The 12,626-nt window shown below is 31.8% G+C and overlaps 1 long non-coding RNA gene across 3 annotated transcripts in view; it reads right to left on the bottom strand.

Annotated features, from left to right (window-relative positions):
* Positions 1-12,626, bottom strand: part of LOC129231558 (uncharacterized) — a 145,374-nt gene that overhangs the window by 61,100 nt on the left and 71,648 nt on the right. For 2 of the 3 annotated variants that reach the window (XR_008581267.1, XR_008581269.1), the window contains exon 3: positions 6,184-6,325. The exons of the other annotated variant lie outside the window; for it this stretch is intronic. This is a non-coding gene — a long non-coding RNA (uncharacterized LOC129231558). Of the gene's footprint in view, positions 1-6,183; positions 6,326-12,626 lie in introns of those variants that run through there. 3 annotated transcript variants of the gene reach the window in all.

The following is a 12,626-nucleotide window of genomic DNA, read 5'->3' as shown; positions in this document are numbered from 1 at the left end:
TAATGTCTCTTCAAACATAATTTATTTGATAGATTTTTCTCTATACATTTTTATTTTTAGTTTGAATTATCATCAAAGTTTCCCTATATCAAGAAGAAATAGCGACGAACATTTTTTGAGAATTATTCTAACAGATAAAATTAAACTAATGATATTAAATCAGCAAGTAGGCACATTGCAATGATGTATTTTTAAATATAACTTATTTGATAGATTTTTCTCTATAAATTCCTATTTTTCATTTGAATAATCGGGAAAGTTTCCCAATTGCAAGAACAAATGGCGACGAACACTTTTTTTTTTTGAGAATTATCCTAACAGATGAAATAAAACTATATTAAACCAGAGAATTAGCATATTACAGTGATATCTTTTTGACTATATTTTATTTGATACATCTTTCTCAACTAGTTAAGATCCTTTCTACTAGTTTGTATTGTTAGGAAATTGTCCCAATATTAAGAACAAACAGTGAAGTATTTTTTTTTTTTTTTTTTTGAGAATCATCCTGCCAAATGAAATTAAACTCGTGTTATTAAATCAGCTAATGGATTCCGTTACAGTTATATCCTATTAAGTATAAAAAAAATTGATATATTTTACTTCAGTAATTCTTATTATTTTTTAAAGTTTACATTACTTTTTTGACCATCATTTTAAACTTTTTTTGGGATTTTTCTTCTGAGACTGTACAATATATTTAAGAAAATACTCGTTTTCGTTTGAAGATAAATGGAGAAGATTTAACTGAGAATTTTCGAAATAAATTAAATTAAACTATTGTTATTAAATAATTGGATGATCACATTGCAGTGATGTCTTTTTAAATATAATTTATTTGATACATTTTGCTACATTCATTCCCTTCTTTATATGTGAAGAGCTTCCAAGTTTTTTGTATAGCTTGGATAATTTCTGAATTATTAATTTTTTGACTTGGTATTTAAATTTTTTCAGGTTTTTTGGATAAGACTTAATGGACAAGATTATTTTTGAAAATTATGCCGATGAAAGGGTAACTAAATGAATGTTTCTAAGTTGAATAAAATGCATTAAGCTTTTTTAATGCTTAAATTAGTACTAACTAGTTGACCCGTGCGGAACTTCGCACTGTGCTTCGAATAATTCATAAGACATTTAACTCTTTAAAAATTTCAAAGAAAGAACATTATGAAGAAGAACCGAAAAAAGCAAACGGAAAAAAGTAAGCACACAAGAGAAGGCATGTAATTCGAAGACATCAGTAACAAAACCTCCTTAAATACAACGTTGTGATAATTTGATCATCGCTCACCTTTTGGTTGTATGTACTTTCAATGCAAACATAAATATCATTAAAAGTGTGGCTGAGTGACTCGTGAAAAAGCAGTAATTGAGCATGTGAAAAATAGGTTGTGGCAAATGCAGTCCTGCTCATGTGAGCATCTGACGGAAAAAAAGAAACATTAAAGAGATATTTATTGGCACGGATTCGAACTGGCGCCATTCTGATTAACAGCACGACACTTCAACAAACCTAGCAATTGCGCCTTCCTTTTCGAATGCGTAATAAAAGAAGGAATGCGTTGAGGGAATGCGGCCATTCCCATTGAACCCCCCCCCCCCCCCAATTGAACCATTGAAGGAATGCGTAATAAAAAACAGCAAAAAACTTTTTGACGAAAAAATTATAATAAGATCATGAGCCTATGTTTTGTCATTAGCCAGCATGATATGATTTAAAATTATTTGTAAAACATGGAATTTGATTAAAGAATGACTAAGATCTCACGTCGCGATTGAAACAAATATTCTAGAGAATTAATTAATTAGATTGAAAATAAGCGTTTTTATTTTTGAATCTTGAACAATTTCCCATAGCAGGCTGCTTTAACCGTTACGGCTTAAATGCCCGCATATGTTTTTCTTTTAATCGAACACTTAAAATTCAAAACCAAAACCAATTGAACTGAGTCCGTTTTATATCGTATTCTTATAAAGAATTAAAAGGTTTACTGGGTGAAACTCGTAGTTTGGCGTAGTATTTTTTCATTTGTACAAAAGGTCGAACACTGCTATTAGAAAAATCTACATTTCAGCATACAATGAAATTTTTTCTGCACAAAAATTATTCCCTTGAGGTAAATCTAATACTTTTTTTATGCTTACATTATGCGTAATGGTCTAGACTTAGTCGAAGCTTTAAAAGCTGAAAAAAAGGAAGAACACCCTTCGATTAACAGTCAACTTATCTGAATGATAACTGTAGCCTCCATAAAGGAGTCGAACCGCCAAGTAGCTTTCCCGTCGTATTTATTTTATTACCTTACATGTGTTATATGTTGTATGTTACGAGTACATGTAATGCGTAATATTAATGTAAATTTGCTATTATGTCGGACAGTCCAAGCTTGCCCAAAGTTTAGATAGTTTATAGCCGAACGCTCTATCGAAAAAACTTATCAATTCAACCGAACAACTAAGTGCAGTGCTTTTAAACTTTTTTTTTAAAGGAAAAAAAAAAACAGGTTTCATCAAGTTTTCATAACAGCAATGAGCGTTTCCATCTCATCTATTCCCTTATATTTTTTATTCATTGCTGTGAATTGTTCATGTATTGCGCAGGTATTGCTCTAATTTTTTGATGCAAATTGTCTAGACGTGGGCCCGAATACTCATTCTCCTGGTTACCAGTCAAACGCTCTGCCGATCGAGCTATTCAGCTCTCTCGGTCACAGTGCAAGTTAAAGTTATAAATTTAACTGAAAACCTCATTCTGGTTCTTCAAAACAGGTTTTTTTTTTGACAGAAAAAAAAAAAAATTTTAGACCGTGGTTCTATTTTTCGTCAGCAGTCCCCACGATAAGCTGTAAAATAAGGTGTAAATCAAAGAAATCGATCAAGAATTGATCAAGATCGCGCGTAGAAACAAAAAAACAGGCTACAGAAATAATATACGTATAAGGATTATTGCGTTGACCGTATTATAATTTGTATAATTTAGGAAATTATTAGTACTTTTATAACATTAATTTAGGTAATTATTAATACTTTTTGCCTGTTATAACAAGCTTGGTCATGTTACGTTCAAGGCAATATGCCGAAAACAGCAATTTTATTTTTTGTAGCAATTCGTATTTTTGGTTATGATATATTTTACATAGCAGCTGGACAAGGGCGCCCATATGCAAAATTTTAAGGGAGGGCTCAAAAATTTTCCCCATGGAAACCAATTTCAGTACAGATTAGAAATATTAAAGTTTGACATTTTTAATATCTTATTCATTAGTGGCTGGAAAAGAAATTTTTATACCTTTTGCAAAGAAAAAATGCACTAAAAGCAAGGAAGTTCTTATTTCTAGGGGGGGGGGACTTGAGCCCCCCTTGCCGCCCTATGTGGGCGCCCTTGCAACTGGATAGGCAGGAAGTATTATATTTTACTTTTCGTTAACATAAACTTTAAAAAAAAAGTGTCTGCTTAGATGAGGCAAGATTGTACTAACTGTCCCTTACTCTAACGGGGTTTTTTGCTACTTTTTTTCAAAATCAGTAGTTTAGCCATACTTACTTTTCATTTGTCGATAACATAAAAAAATAATACACGACAAATAGCAAAACGAAATTTATGTACTGGGAACGAAAAATTTACTTGTCCTGGTAAATGTTTTCCAACCAGCCTATATAATCCATTTCCATTCAGGTAAAAATGCAAAATTGAATAAGTGAAGCAGACGTTCTATTAAACACATGTTTCCAGAAACGTACCAACACATATGCTTAAGGAGGGCTTTGATTCTGTGGTAAGCCGTGAGATTGTGAATGAAAGAATGGAGAAAAGCGAAAATCCGTTTCAGAACCATTAAGGCGTGAGAGGTGAATAAACAGTGAATTATTCTTCAACCCTTTGGTTTCTCGATGAGCCTTGAATAATTATTAAGGATCTGTTCGGATTGTGATAAAATGAAGAGCTTTGGTTATATAGAATAGCTGAAAATTATATTGTGAGAGATTTAGCGCGGGGAACAAATTATAGTTCATTAAGCGTACTGAAAGGTGATGGAAAAAGATTGATTGTGGCCTTGCGTAATGCGAGGAAACAATGTAGGAGTGGGTTATATTCAATTTGTGATGCTTTTCCGCTGTATAGGTACGTCATTTGGCGAATTTTAATTTTGACGCTTACATCTCATTTTATATATTGCCGCCATGTTTGGTCAAACTAACATGGAAACTGCGTATTTGATAATACCATACGTTATTTTGTCTTTTAATGAACTTTTAAGCAAACAAGTCATTAAGTAAGACTAAAACTTCCACTCAAATGAAAAATAATGTGTGCAAAATATTTAAATTAACCAATTAAAATGTGTAATAATATGCCAAATAGAAAACCAGTCATCAAATAACGTTAAGAATCCAATTAATATAATCCATTTAATAAGTATACAATATCAAAGGCTCCATTAAAATGTTAAATAAGTCATCGAATAAATATATTGAGTCATTAATAAACACCAAAAAGTTCCATCGAAACGAGAAGTCAGAAAAAGTGAAGCAAATATGGCGAGACATCAACTTATTTTTTCAATTTTCACCAAAGTAGAAAGCGCCACTCGCCAAGGCAAGTAAAGTATAACCTCCAAGGGGATATTCATTAATTACGTAAGGGTCCCGAGGGGGAGGGGGGGCCGGAAAAATCTCCTTATACCCTTACTTTGGGGGGGGGGACAAACCCGTTCTTACGTAATATTTTCTAAATCAATATTTTATATCAGAAATCGCGCGGTCACACTGTAAAAACGATTCAGAAACGTTCCTGGAAAATAATATGCCCACTTTCTGCCAGTAATATATCTCGCAAAAATCAGGAAAGTTTTCCGCTAAAACTCAGTAATCTTCCTGAAAAATCCAGAAATCTTCCCGTTTAAAGCCTTCGTGTCACTGGAAGTTCAAAGTCTCTGGTAGGGATAATATTACAGCTTGGCACCTTCCTGATTTATCAAGACAGTGCCAAAAGCAGTACTGCAAGCATGGCCAAAGCTAAGCCAGAATTGCAAGTAAGTATCAAGCATCTCACTTGCTTGCAAGTCTGGAAAAGCTACGAAGTCCATACTTATTCACTCCCTTTGGGAGTTTAAACAGCATGGACGAGCCGTAAACAAACTGAAGCCGATACACCTTATAAATACTTTCAATTAATCTTTAAACTGGGAGCGAAAATATTTTTTACAACTGAGAGAAGTCTGCATTTGTGCAACTTGTAGCAATTCAGGAAACTTTTTGTGAATGATACTTGATATTTCAAAGAAGGGGATAAAAACCATTGAAATCCCGAAAGGTGACATGGAAATAGTAATGTTTCTGAATTTTTTTACAGTGCAAGTGGTTTGGCAGGGATTATACTTCATTTGCTTCTGGAACGAAAAAACGTATTAGGAAGAGCTGTTTTTTATTTATTTTACAAAGAACGAAAAGTGTAAAATATGTATAATAAAAAAATCGCACTTTGTATGGCATGTTTTATTTTTAATTAGTATCGCATCATACGGAAAATTTAAAAAAAAAGCATTCAGTCTAGATTCCAACTTTTTGTAAATATTTCTTTACACAAAAAGGTTTAATTTAGTAATAGTAAATTTAATAACGATTTCAGTGATGTAAGATTCGTGGTTTTATTATTTTGAAAAACGAAATGGAATCTTACGTATGAATAGGGGAGAGGGGTTTGAAAAATCTTACCTACCCTTACATGGGAAGAGGGGGGGGGGGTCAAAAATTCCCAAAATCATCCTTACGTAATTAATGAATGGTCCTCAACAGAAAAGTACACAATTTGCTTCCCTAACTCTAGTACCGCACTAAGTATACTAGCAAAAGTTCTTCATTAAAAAAAAAGTCACACTGTTAACAAAATATGTGCACAAGTTGAAATATATCAAAAATATGTAGTTATCAGTTCTTTAATTTAGGAAAAATGGGAGGCTATTAAAAAGAGCATCATTTCTTCAGAATCTTCAAAAGTAAATTTCATTCGTTACTCACACCATAGGTGAAAATTGTTACAGCATTTCAAAAAATCTAGAACTCTATAAATGATTTTAAACTGAATTTAATTGATTTTGCATTACACTTTGGTAGTTACAAAATTGTTTCATGCAAGATTCAAGTCCACTTGATTCACTTAAACCAGTAAATATTGTCTGAAACACAAGTGTGAACCATATTAATTAGAAAAGGAAGCTAATGTTGAACTACTTTTAGATACGAGAATTTGTTCCTTTTTTGCATGCTTAAAAATGTTTTCAAATGCTGTTGCGGTTCATCAATGATCAAATGTTGGGTCAATCTGAAAAATAAATAAAATGTACTTTTTAAACAACTTCGTAATGAAGTTATAAACACTGTAAAAAAATTCAGAAACATTACTGACTATTTCCGTGTCACCTTTCGGGATTTCAATGGTTTTTATCCCCTTCCTGGAAATATCAAGTATCATTCACAAAAAGTTTCCTGAATTGCTACAAGTTGCACAAATGCAGACTTCTCTCAGTTGTAAAAAATATTTTCGCTCCCAGTTTAAAGATTAATTGAGAGTATTTATAAGGTGTATGGGCTTCACTTCGTTTACGGCTCGTCCATGCTGTTTAAACTCCCAAAGGGAGCGAACAAGTATGGACTTCGTAGCTTTGCCAGACTTGCAAGCAAGTGAGATGCTTGATACTTACTTGCAATTCTAGCTTAGCTTTGGCCATGCTTGCAGTACTGCTTTTGGCACTGTCTTGATAAATCAGGAAGGTGCCAAGCTGTAATATTATCCCTACCAGAGATGACTTTTAACTTCCAGTGACACGAAGGCTTTAAACGGGAAGATTTCTGGATATTTTAGGAAGGTTACTGAGTTTTAGCGGAAAACTTTCCTGGTTTTTGCGAGATATGTTACTGGCAGAAAGTGGGCACATCAGCTGCCTATTATTTTCCAGGAACGTTTCTGAATCGTTTTTACAGTGAATGTAAAACACTATGTCTCACATTTTCTATTGAACCAGCAGTTCATGTCCATGTTATTGCTTCAAATACTGCATTATATGTTTTTGAAAAGTAAGGTAGCATTTTTGAGACGACATTTTTGTTATAAAAAATTAGAAAAAAAATATATATGTGTATCCATTTCTAACCCCATAGCAGAAAAGCAAATCAAAAACAGCATATAAATAAAAAATAAACACTTGTGTTTTGCTTGATACGAAGTTTTTACCGGTATAGAATATTTTTGTATCACTGGAAGTGTTATTATATTACTATCATGTATTAATTTATTAGAGAAACTTTTCGTCATTTTTGGCACGTGATTAGCAACTGAATCTAGACTAAAATTATGTGATTCACCATAGGATACTTTGATTCCGGGGTGATTATAAAAAAAATTTAAATTTCAAAATGCTTTAAAGTAGAAAATAAAATATGAGACTGGAACTTTTTACTCATACCAATTTAGCACTTTAGTATCACTTGATGCTGAACCTAATATTTGATTAAATATTTGATGCCTTATTTAAGCAAATAAGGCATCCCCTTGCAAAAGAAATTGACATTTTCACGCTTCGTTATGATCTTTTTGATCTATGATTCAAAAACAATATTTTTCTCAACATATTTCTGTATATCTCAGAGTCAGAACGACGTAAGTCACATTATGTTAATTTTACAGTAGAGAGGAAAAACTTTTTTTTCTGGCCCATGCAAAGGATGTGACACGAGCCCTTTTAACCCTGGTAAAAAATTAAGAAAAGGATTTTTTTAAATAAAAAATTACGTTTGCATTGCTCGATGCGGAATAGGCTTTTACATACACTGCATTAATAAACAGAAAATCGCTATTGCTGGCATTACGCCACTCTGGCTCTGGTGTGCAGCTTTGAGAATTAAAAATGTAAACATCATTGTGGAGCGCAAAATTAAAAAAAAAAGAAAAAAAAACTGCAAACATGTATTTCGGGGTTTTTGTGTTTTGTTATTAGTGTTGTTTACATTTTTTTACTTTATGACATAAAGCAATTTGCGTATTTATTTTATTACTGAGAGGTGTTGCTGACTTTTGGCTTGATTCAAAACGTGATTTTTTAATTCAGCTAAGTACTTCATGATATTTTTAAAAACAATTAATTTGTTAGTTTTTCATTTTTTCACTCACAGTGCACTCAAAAATGCTTACAAAATGCGTAGCATAACATAGTTCTCACGTTTATAGTTAAAAATAATAATAATATAAACGGCATCATACTTTTGATTTAACTAAAAGCAACATATTTCAAAGCGATATTGATAAAATCAGTTGGCGCATTAAACTGATAATTTTGGACGAGAAATTCTAAGAAAATGTTTTAAAAATATGCAAGTAAAACTTTTGAGAAAAATTGAAAATTTCGTCTGTGAACGAGTATAACAACCTAGAATTTCGTAAAGTATATCCTCCATTTTCGCGAAAAAACAATCACTTTGAAAGCTTTCTTTTGAAAACGAAAGTGCATTGCATACAATCACGTCGTGCATTGTTTTCGTTTGATCAAATGCAGTTCTGCGAAACTACAGCAAACCAAGTTTGAGAAACACAATAGTTCAAAACCAAATGAAACATTAATCGAAATAAAAAAAATAGAATTTTAAACTAATTAATCGCATTATTAAAAGATTAATAGCATTTATTTTTCTTTATAATTTCTCTATCTTTTGAAATATACACCTAGATAAATAATAATATAATTTCACTCTAATATAATTAAAGAAGATTAATAATGATTTTAAGGAATGAAGGGCCAGTTCCTGGGAAATGCGCATGGTATTGAAATGATGAGGAGCCAATCGCAGTCCAATTGCAAATAAAAACTCTACCCTATTAGAAAATCCTTAAACGGAGCAGATTTTTTTCAGGCAACGTTCCGGGATTTTGCCTGTTTACTCCAGTTTTCTGTGAAAAACAAGTATATTTGCAAAGCATTTTCTGAACGATGAAGAGCCAAACGCAGTCCCATTACAAATAGAACTCAACACTGCAAGATAATTCCAAAACGGTACAGGATATTTTCAGGCAACGATCTGGGATTTCGCCCTGTTGCTCCAGTTTCCGATGAAAAACAAATAGGGGAGAGTGGTAATGAATGGGCCAATTTTTGGTTTTTAATTTTCGTAATTTTTTCTAATAATTTTTTTTAAGCTCAAAATTGCTTCTTAGTTACTTTACTTATTTGGTTACATAAAAAAATCATAAAACTTGGATTAGAATATAGCTATGATGCATGATAATAGAAAATAAAAACATAGAAATTTGGCCCATTCATCCCCACCCATGGAGCTGAATGGGCCATTGAAGTTAATGAATGGGCCATTAAATAAAGTCAATAAAACATGCGGAATTAATCTTTTCAAAAATTCTCATGAATAAATAAAACCACAAGCAAAAAATGTTTATCAATTTCATTACACTTACTTTTAATTTTTGTTTATTTTTTTAATAATTACAATTTTAATTGCTTCTAAAATTCAATATTATTGCTTTAATATTCAATGGTAAAATTCAATAATATCATTGTCAATGTGTTAATAATAAATAAGAATTATTACCTAGATTTTCCAATGGAGAAATATTTTTTTATGCTTCATTTAAATATACAACAGTCAAAAAAAAAAAAAAAGCAAACAATAGGACATTAAAAAAAAAAAAAAACCCTATAAAATCAACGAAGCAAAAGCACACTATTCTACTCTAATCTATTTATTAAATATTGGATGGAATCACTCATATCAAACTCAAATGGTGAAATACTGGCAGGTGGGGTCAATAACTGGACAGTTCATCTTAATCATTTATAGAATTTAATAGCTAATCTTTCCTAGGGTTAAAGTGTGCAAATTTTAGAAATTTCTATAAACCTATTCTAACAAGACAGTAATCTAAATCTATGACAGCCAGTTATGTTTCATATTAAAGAGAAATCAGAAAAAAAGAAAGAAAACCCACTTTTTTTTGGTAGCTCATCCATAACCATGATATAGTGGCCCATTCAGCCCCACCTATACTTCTGGAATTATATTCGGGTATTTTTAATACTTGAAGTTCAAATAACATCAAAATACATCTTAAAATTAGTTTAAAAATATTGAAAGACTTGCAAATACATATACCTGCAGTGAAACAATAGTAATTTTTTTTAGCTAGTATTAATTTTACTGAAAAGGGAAAAAAAATACTTTGCACTCAGATTCTTGACCACCATACTCTAGTGGAAAAATGGCTTCTCTCAAACAATTGAAAATTGCATGAAATTAGTAGAACAAACAGCTCTATCGATTAGTGGCATCTAAAATAATTTTATGCGAATTCTTTTTCATATTTTGCTAGTGGCCCATTCATCCCCATGGCCCATTCATTACCACTCTCCCCTATATTAAAAAAAATTTCTGAACCGCTACAAATTTCATAAATGCAGACTTCTCGCCGCCATGAAAAACAATTTTAGATACCAGTGTAAAAATATACCTCGTTTCCTGCTTACGGTACCTCGTTTCCTACTTACGGTAATTCCAGACTGACTTAGTCCCGACCGAGGGTAAAATGTAGTGTTAGAATACTTTAACTTTGCAAAACTTACGGGCATGTAAGCTTTTCGGTACTCGCTTGCAATTCTGCCTTAACTTCAGCTCTACTAGCTTTAGAAGTTTTCCTCTTAAATCAGAAAGGTGCAAAATTATTACTATCAATATATCTAAATTTTCTTATAAGGACCTTAATTCGATAGAGAAACATGACTGGCTGTTATTGCGAGGTTTTTTGAATTCTTCCGACAGATTCCAGGTTCATTTCAGGAAGGTTACTGGAAATTGTTCTACATCTTGCAAGAAACAATTTGTTTCCGTGCTGACAATCAGATTATTATCCAATCAAATGAAGACGATCTTCAAAGATCTACCTACATACTCCACAAGATATGTCAAGAATATAATATGAAGATCTCAATCCCGAAAACTAAACTTAGGATGTGACATCACCTTTGACCACGACAATGATGTCCAAAACAAACTACTAGGTTTCAACATTTATGTGAAACCCTTGCAAGAACCCTTAAGGGAAAAAGGAGAAAGAAACACAACTGAAGTTCTATAAGGTTATGGCGGTGCCAACCTTACTATATGGCTCTGAAACATGGACTTTGAACTGTCAAGAAACTAGTAGAATTCAAGCAGCAGAGATGAAGTACTTGCGATCACTGAAGAACTGCACTATCCTAGACAAAATAAGGAATGAATCTATTCGTAGGGAATTACAGATATTCAGCCTCAATGAAAAAATTACGGAATATCGAAACGATTGGAAAAACCATGTTCGACGTATGGCACGAGGGAGACTTCCAAGAGCTGCCTTTTATTACAGATCAAGGGGCAAAACGAGACCGTGGTAGGCCCAGGAAGCGGTGGGGCGATCAAGAAGCCGGAACAGGCTATATGCCTAATCCTTGAGAAAGAAGAAGAAGAAACATTTATATTTCCTCGAAATAAATTCTTAATGTCATATTTTTGCGTTGTGTAAGTGATTCGTTAATAGCAAGAAAGACACAAACTTTTACATTAAAAAAGATACATAAATTAAGGCATAAAAGAAATAACACGCTATTTAATATCTATACGATTTAGAAAAGACATTTATGGCAAGAATGAGTTTTCAATTTAGCTCTATCTCAATAATGATTTGTCAAAATTGACTAAACTTTTTAAACCTACATGTGTTGGCACTTATGGTAATTTTTTTGTATGCTTTACTTATTTAATGTTATTTAAAATGTAATTTATTTTAACGTACATTTTGAATCACACCTGAGTTGGCCTTAGTTACTTAATTATGGTAATTCAAGATGTAAAAAAAAAAAAAAAACGTCTTGGTCAAATATTTATATTTTTAACAGAATTCAGTCATGAAGTAATATGTTGGACAAACCTTCAGCTTATTTCTTTTAAAGCTGAATCTGTCACTCGATAAAATAGATAGTGAAAAGATGTTTATTTTTGAAGTGGTTATTTTAAGAGTAAAAATTTTCTTTTGTAATCAATCTGAAAATTTTCATCACGTTGTTTAATCTCTAACAGAAAACATTCACTGCATAAGTATAGATTCTTATAAGTATTACTAATTGGTTGGTGTTCTTTTACTTTTTAAATCGTGAACATTAATTTATATTTAAACGAAGAAAAGCCCTTTGTGCTTGTAGCTCTATCTCTGGCTGATTAACGAGTGATAAAGTATTTTTAATGTTTGGAGGTTTATTAAATGAAACGAATCTAATTATCTTTTCCGAAAAAAGATTTAAAATCAATAAAACAAGAAACTTCATTTTCATTCTTGAATATTAGTAGATTTTTTTTCATTAAGCATGTTTAAAAATCTATATGAGGTAAAGTGTTCCAAAGTTGACACACAAAAACAATGCATATAAAGCTGGTCTCTTTAAATAGTGCAAATATTTTAAATTATATGATTTTTTTTAAATAATTTAGATTTGGTTTTTCTTTCTTAAGAAGAAAGAAAAGTTTTAGATTTGCCGTCCTTTTTTTTAAAACCTAAATTGTAATGATTTTTAATGCACTCTCCTAGCATTTAA

Source organism: Uloborus diversus, chromosome 10, assembly GCF_026930045.1.
Source record: "Uloborus diversus isolate 005 chromosome 10, Udiv.v.3.1, whole genome shotgun sequence".
NCBI classification, from domain to species: Eukaryota; Metazoa; Arthropoda; class Arachnida; order Araneae; family Uloboridae; genus Uloborus; species Uloborus diversus.
This window is presented reverse-complemented; position numbering and strand designations above follow the sequence as displayed.